The sequence below is a fragment of the Hetaerina americana genome, unplaced genomic scaffold (genome assembly GCF_022747635.1).
Source record: "Hetaerina americana unplaced genomic scaffold, ioHetAmer1.1.p SCAF_6, whole genome shotgun sequence".
Lineage (NCBI taxonomy): Eukaryota > Metazoa > Arthropoda > Insecta > Odonata > Calopterygidae > Hetaerina > Hetaerina americana.
In genome coordinates, this window is record NW_027287205.1 from 1,562,794 (window position 1) to 1,570,546 (window position 7,753).

A 7,753-nucleotide genomic window follows, 5' to 3' on the forward strand; every position below is an offset into this window, starting at 1 on the left:
TGTTAGAACACCCCCTCGTAATTAGGAAAGAGAAAATAACCTCATTCAAAAGCCAAAAATGTATACTATCCACAAAGACAACATGGTATACATTCATGCGAGAACACTTACATCCCACACACATACAAACACACAAACTACCAACTAACATACATAATATTTTTGCAATGTTTAATTTTGTTCTGACTTGTAAATTCATTGCTTTTAATATTCATAGAGTGACTTCGGTTTCATACTATTATGATTCCTAATTGTTCGGGGAAAGAATGAGTATTTGTATCTATCTCCATTATTTTATCTTTGAATATTATTGATATTTATATTGTTTTTTTAGAAACAATCATAAAAATCCGCGTGTGTAGTCCATCGCAATCAGAATTCTATTCCAATATCAATATTCCGAGCTGTCCCAATTTCCTCTCCGCCTCTCCTCCCCCCCCTCCTCCTCTCCCCTACACGACTCTCCCTCCCCAACCACATCTTCTGTACATATAAATAAGGTCTCCTTACTATTTAGTTTGTCTTGTACCTGATGATGACTCTGTGAGTTGAAACGCGTCGTACGTTAAATAAACTGTGGAAAAGTGCAAATTTTCCTTATTTCATTATGATGAACTTCCACGACCTCAAGCCTGAATCTGTTGAACTTGTCCCAATTTCCTTCGATAGGATTCGCCCAGCGAAAGTAGCTCAACCTGAGTTTTATTCTACCAATGATCTTTGGGATGAGAGCTGTAACTAGGCGTTACTAAGCTGTGAAGCCTAACTAAAATATGTTCCTTGAATGTATTTTTTGATAATTATATTTCACTAGTTGTTTCTTGGCTTAGAAGAAATAGTGTATCCCTCGTCTGAATAAAAAAGGCGTTCTACACACGTCTCCACTCGAGTGTATCATTGATGCAGGGAGAGTGTATTTTGACAAGTTTGTACAAGTTTGCAAATAAATAAATCTACTTTATCCAGAGAATGCGCTTTAATTTTATAGAGGGCCCTGTAAGACTTCTCTAATATAAAAGTTAACAAGCTACGATCAACAGAGAAAGAATCCTAGTCGTACTTCTTCCCTGCGCTCTCTTCCTCAGTCAAAGGATGCGTTTGATCACTGCAATCTGTTCTTTTTGCAACCTCTGGTGCGGTATTTCTGCGGTCTCAAGTTACAAAATTGTTAATAATCCTTTGATGAGCATAACTATAGCATTTCCTCAGGGCTTTTTCCAGCGTTCTCTTCCAGGAAACTTTGCCAAATACTTTACAAAATCCTAAATGCGTCAATTGAGGAAGAAATACAAGTTGAATGATCTATTTTCATTTTGTTCTCTATGATCTCTCACTGCCACAAAGGCCTATCCCCTGACTGTTTGTTTTGGCTGAAGAGAAATATGAGTCTCCCCTGGAATTACCTTTTGCTTTTCTATATCTTCCTAACTATTTCTGTCGTAGGAGCTTTGCACTCTGTTACAGTTAAGATTAATCTTTGCAGTCGGAAAGGGCCCCAGGAGCCACGGATTCTTAAGTTCTTGATCGAAATGCTTAAAATAATGAAATCACAGGTTGTGTTTCCGACATTTTTTATCGTTCAGAAGCTTGCTATGTGATTGAATACATGGTCCACCATAAAAGTAATGCGCACTCTCTGGGATAAATAGATGTATTGATTTACATGCTTGAGTAAATGCTTAAAATTCTTTAAAATAAGAACTCTTTCTCCCTGCATCGTGTCCCTGGACGTGTCTGTCACACCTCAGAAGGCACCTTGAAACTTCTCGACGGGAACATCTCTCTGGAATGTGGAGTAGCATGCCTTTGGAAGTTTTCCACGGTCTCCCAATGTTTTCCTTTCAACTCTTTCTCTCTTGAGTCGGGGAAACAAAAAAAAGTCGCACGGAGGCAAGCTGGGGCCGAGAGGGGCTGGGGGACCACCGGGGTGGTTCTCCGGGCCAGGGAGTAGGTAACGATGAAGGACGTGTGCTGTCTCCATTCCCCGCCTCCCTCCAATCTACTTATGGCCACCATCAAAGTTACCTCGCCTTACACCCAATCCCAGCCCCCCTCGACGGGAATTCTCCTCAATCTAACCACTTTTGTCCTGACAAATAGCGCATTTCCGCTCCAAAATTGTTTCTATATAAAAACCAAAGGCACAGTGATGGGAATGAGGATGGCGCCATCATATCCCAATCTCCTCATGGGCCACCTTGAAGAGACTTGCCACTCACGGCAACCCTTCCAACCTCTTTTCTGGGTCCGCTACATAGACGACATTTTATTCTCTGGACACACGGCTCTGAGTCCCTCAATAATTTCTCATCGGTCTTGAATTCTTTTTTCACTGTCAAATTTACTTAATCCATTTTACACTCCACCATCACCTTTCTTGACTCAGACGTCTCAATTCACAAGAACAAATTCACCATTTCAGTACATATCAAAGCCACCAACCATCAGCAATACCTACACTTCACCATCTGTCACCCTTCTCACACCAAAAGCTCGAATTCGATTCCTAACTCTCTCTCTATCCGGAACCACCGGATCCACAACACCACAGCCACTCTCAACAAATACCTTCACAATCCACAAAATGCACTCCACAAACATTTTTACCCCGGAAAGCTTCTACGGAATAAAATACACCACACCACCCAACCTCACACACCACAGAAATACAACACCACATCTGACACAGGGCTACTACACCTTTGAACCGTCTATTTCCCCGGATTCCATGGACTGAAAATCTTTCTTAAGTGACTATTTCCTATTTTAAAGGACAATGGCGCGACCTCATCCTAACTACCCCAATTCCCCTCTCTCGCATACAGCCGGCTCTGCAATCGCCAGCTCGGCCCTGCAATCTCAAAAACCTTCCGAGATCCAACAACCCTCTGGCGCCCTCCCGACAAATGTTCTCATATTTCCCCTACATGCAACCGCCCCCGATGTAAAACATGCCTACTTATTAGATCTACTCCCCAAATCTCCTCATTTCCCTCTCACCTCGTTCCCACGCTAAAGACCTCTCAAAAAACATTATTTATCTTCTTTCATTCAAGCAATGCCCTTCTTTTTACATAGGCGAATCATTACCTTTATATCCATTCGAATGAACAATCACCGGTACTCCTGCAATTCTGCCTCACTCTCTTCTCTTCCTATACCTTCACACGCAAATTTCTGCCAACTTTCATTCGACCAGTGTTTCTCCCTAGCTATCCTGGAATCCCTACCCGATCAGCCACCAACGTAGAGATGAGAACTCGCGAATCCTCATATATTCTAGCTTTTCGATCTTTTAAAATTCCCATCCTTAACCGCCATCTTTAATTCCCCTCCCAGCATTCCCTGCATTTCTCCCCCCACCCAGGCCTCAGAGAAGGCCGAAAACTCAAACAATTTAAAATGTGAGTGTTCTTTTAAGTGTTGTCTTTTTGCATTCTATTATGCCGCCCAAATGTTGTTTTGCTATCGTGAGTGCTGCTACATCATCGACACATCAAGCTACCTAGCTACTGTTCCTGTCTCTTCTGTGTTCAACATTAGATCTCGCTCAAAATCTTGCGCTGTCGATTCTGGTCCATTCTGAATGTGCTATCCTTCCCTTCGCCACTGTCTTCCTTTATTTCCCATCTCTCTTCCCACAACCTTCCCAATCGCCCAAATATGAGCCAATCTTTTTCCAATTCATTTTAGATCCGAAATTTTCTCCATCACGCTTGTAAGCTCGCAAAATTCACATGCTATACCGAGTTTCTCACCTCCTTCCAGTCCTAAGGAAGCGTGTCCAGCGGTCTAGTTATTTCCCTACCTTTATCTGCTACTCCTCCAGATGTTCCTCCTGAATGCCACTTCCAGGAAATGATACTGTTTACACGCCGGATAACATGTTTTCCTTGAAAGCAGAGTATTCCTTCCCCGGCGAATTCCCCGGCTAATTGGAAGTTTTTTAAGAGATTTAAACCGAAATAAATGGAAATTAGGTCCCGAGGTCACCATACGTGTTGAGAAAACGATAAAAAAGGCTCTCGATGGCCTCGCATATCTATATTAGCGATTGTTGACTATATTGAGTGACACAAAAAATAAAGTATTTTGATTTCAAATGAACTTTTTACATTCCTGTTATGTTTTTCATTCGCTAATTCTTCTTCGCTGTCGCTGAAGTAGAATCATTTATTAAAACTCGGTTAAATTTATTTTATTTCAATGTCACGTAACATTTTGAAGGCTGTCATAGAGGGGAGAATTTTATGCAAGGAAGGGAGAATTTGAAATAGAAAAGGTACTTTTACCTACCCCGGAAGTAAGTTTCCGAAAGATTTCTGAAGGTTACCAAGATCTGAAAGAAATTCAGATCGGAATGTTTCAGCACCAAGGTCTCGCAAAATATCAGCACTCCAACACACTCGTACCCTGTTCGCCTGAACCATGTTTATAAAATTAGGGAAAATTTTATAGTTCTACTCAATTGCATGCACTTCCACAAACCTCGTGTGTTTTGTTTCCCTTCCCGCATAACTACAATGGAATGCAATGAAATAATAAAGTGTCCTCTACAGTATTGCTTGCTCTGCCTTTTCTGTTTGTAAGTTTCCCCTTCCATCCCTCGTCTCACTCCATGGGGGGACCCTCCCGCTGCCTGGCGCCTTGTGTCACATTCCCTACCTATGTCCTTGGGGAGGAGACCGTTTTATTTAGCATGTCCATGTAGCAGTTGAATTTCGTTTCTTACTTTTCAAATTACCAATCTTTTATTCATATAAGTTTATATATATATATATATATATATATATATATATATATATATATATATATATATATATATATGGGTCGCGGTAGTCCAGTGGGTAGAGCGTTGGACTGCTGACCAGAGGGTCCCGGGTTCGATTCCCGGGTTTGGCACTCTGGGCACCTGCAGCTCCGCCCAAGCTAAAGTGATTTTTCGGGTACCAGATCTTCCTGGGAACCATATCCGGCACAGGGAAAGGAATTGGCCCCCCTACCCTGATGTGTGAATTTTAGGGCGCCGTATAGGGCTTAGTACTAGGTGATCTCTACCACCACCTACTAAACCACCTTTCGGGTTGACTACTGTGTTTATGGTCAAAAAGTCTTATATATATATATATATATATATATATATATATATATATATATATATATATATATATATATATAAGACTTTTTGAAAGTCTCACGGACGTGAATAATAATGTATAACACTTAGCACTAGTGGACACAGACAAAAACACAGAAACACACAAAAAAAGAGACTCACTATTTTTCGAATTTTCGGTGGTCGTTGCCACCTTTATCAAGGAAGAGAGGGACAGAACTGAAGGGAATACGAGGGCTGGAGCGATGGATGGAAGGGGAAGGTGGGGAGAGAATTCCGAAGGGACGGGTTTGGAGGGGCAGCGTTAGAATGGTGGGCAAACCACCACACCCCTCAATATCAGAATCAACAACCACCGAGCCTCATGCAAAAACTCTTCCTTAATTGACATGCTCCCTATCCCCAAACACGCCTCCGAACACAACACTCCCTTTGATAAAAGTCTATAGTGTATCCATCATAGCATCCCTCCCACCCTCTGATCCTCCTCTGAAACAGAAAACACTAGAGCAATCCTTCATCTGGCTTTTGGAGTCCTGGAACTGGCCAGGAATTAATATTAGGCACTAATTACCCTGCTCTAATTATATTTTCATCCCCCTTCCACCCCAATCACCTTCTACATTTTCCCCACCCTTCTAACGCTGCCCCTCCAAACCCGTCCCTTCGGAATTCCCTCCCCACCTTCCCCTTCCATCCATCGCTCCAGCCCTCGTATTCCCTTCAGTTCTGTCCCTCTCTTCCTTGATAAATGTGGCAACGACCACCGAAAATTCGAAAAATAGTGAGTCTCTTTTTTTGTGTTTCTGTGTTTTTGTCTGTGTCCACTAGTGCTAAGTGTTATACATTATATATATATATATATATATATATATATATATATATATATATATATATATATATATATATATATATATATATACATTACATTATATATATATATATATATATATATATATATATATATATATATATATATATACATTCAAACACGAAATCCCGCCAAACGGCGAATAAATACTCATATATACAGAAACAGATATAAGGAAAAGGGATAGGAACACATATAAAGGACGAACACAATAGAGGTGGGGAAGGCGGAATCGAACGGATCACAAGAGTAAAAATATTTCCTCAACCGGGACTCGAACACCGGATCTTTCCACTTGCCGGGCGGATGCTCTTAACCACTTGAGCTATCGAGGATAGTCAATTTACCCTGAGATCCGTGGGTTTAATATGTCGCCAAGCGCCCCAATTCTTTCAGCCAAGAGATGGCGTCAGGGGGCTGTTTCACCCACCAAAGGAGAAATAGACAATACACAAGGAAAGGAAAGGACAGTGGGTTAGAATTCATACAACATCATACAGGAAAGGAACAGTGCGTTTCGTGGCACGCATAGCCAGAAGAAAGAGATGAGCCACATTGGCCAAATACACATTCAAACACGAAATCCCGCCAAACGGCGAATAAATACTCATATATACAGAAACAGATATAAGGAAAAGGGATAGGAACACATATAAAGGACGAACACAATAGAGGTGGGGAAGGCGGAATCGAACGGATCACAAGAGTAAAAATATTTCCTCAACCGGGACTCTATTGTGTTCGTCCTTTATATGTGTTCCTATCCCTTTTCCTTATATCTGTTTCTGTATATATGAGTATATATATATATATATATATATATATATATATATATATATATATATATATATATATATATATATATCCATTTAACACCGCCACCATGGATGATCTTCCCCTACCGTATTCCGCCGGCAACTTTCGCTCTCCCGAGAAACCTATCCCTCGAGAGATGAGTGGAATGCAGTCCGAAAGCAGCCGCAGCGCAGTGGGGTGTTGGGGATGAGAGGGGAATCTCGAGAGGTCGGCGAAGGGGGGCGGGACGAGGGGGGACTGGCGGAGGGGGAAGCGGTGGGAATACCGAATGAACGGTCGCCGCCGAATTTCCCGTTGATTTTATAACTCCCAACCAGGAGAAAGCGAGCCGTGCTTTTTTATTCCTATTGCACTCGAGATCTTAAAGATCACAACCCTCGATTTTCCATCGGCGGCCCGTGCCCGCAGGACCGGTTGCCTTGTGTGGAATGCGGCCCACTCTGTAGCCCAGGGAACGGGGGAGAGAGGAACTGTGGAGGTAGAATACTGAAAACTAGGGCCCAGAGAATCCAAAGCGAAAGAGCTCGTTATTCCGCGGGCTTCTTGGAGTGTGTTTGCATGCGCGGGTGCTGATCGGTCGAACGGGCGCTTCTAGAGGACTGGCATTTCGAATTTTCCTTGGGAGGTGTGTGACCCGGGGTCATCAGATCTCACACGCCAGCCAGCAAACCTTTTGAATTCGACTGAAACCGGTTCAATATGGATATAATCATCACTCTCTGAGTATTCTAAAGCTTTCGCCCCGTGAATTCAGAGTAGTACGGTGACGAAAACGTGTGGGAAACGTGCTATTTATGTTTAGTAGAGCCTAGCATTTAGTATACTTCGAGCGTTTGGGATTCTTTTCCAAATACATTAATTACTGAATTGAATAGGGCATAGAAAAAGGCCGCTAGGTATAAAATAACACTCACCAAAGGACAAAAAGCGTCATACACAGTTAATACAGA

The 7,753-nt window shown here is 42.0% G+C and overlaps 1 non-coding gene across 1 annotated transcript; it reads right to left on the reverse strand.

The window, feature by feature from the left end:
* Positions 1–6,246: 6,246 nt before the first annotated feature.
* TRNAA-GGC (transfer RNA alanine (anticodon GGC)) lies at positions 6,247–6,322 on the reverse strand. The gene has a single exon. It is a non-coding gene; the product is annotated as a tRNA-Ala (tRNA).
* Between the last annotated feature and the right edge of the window lie 1,431 nt (positions 6,323–7,753).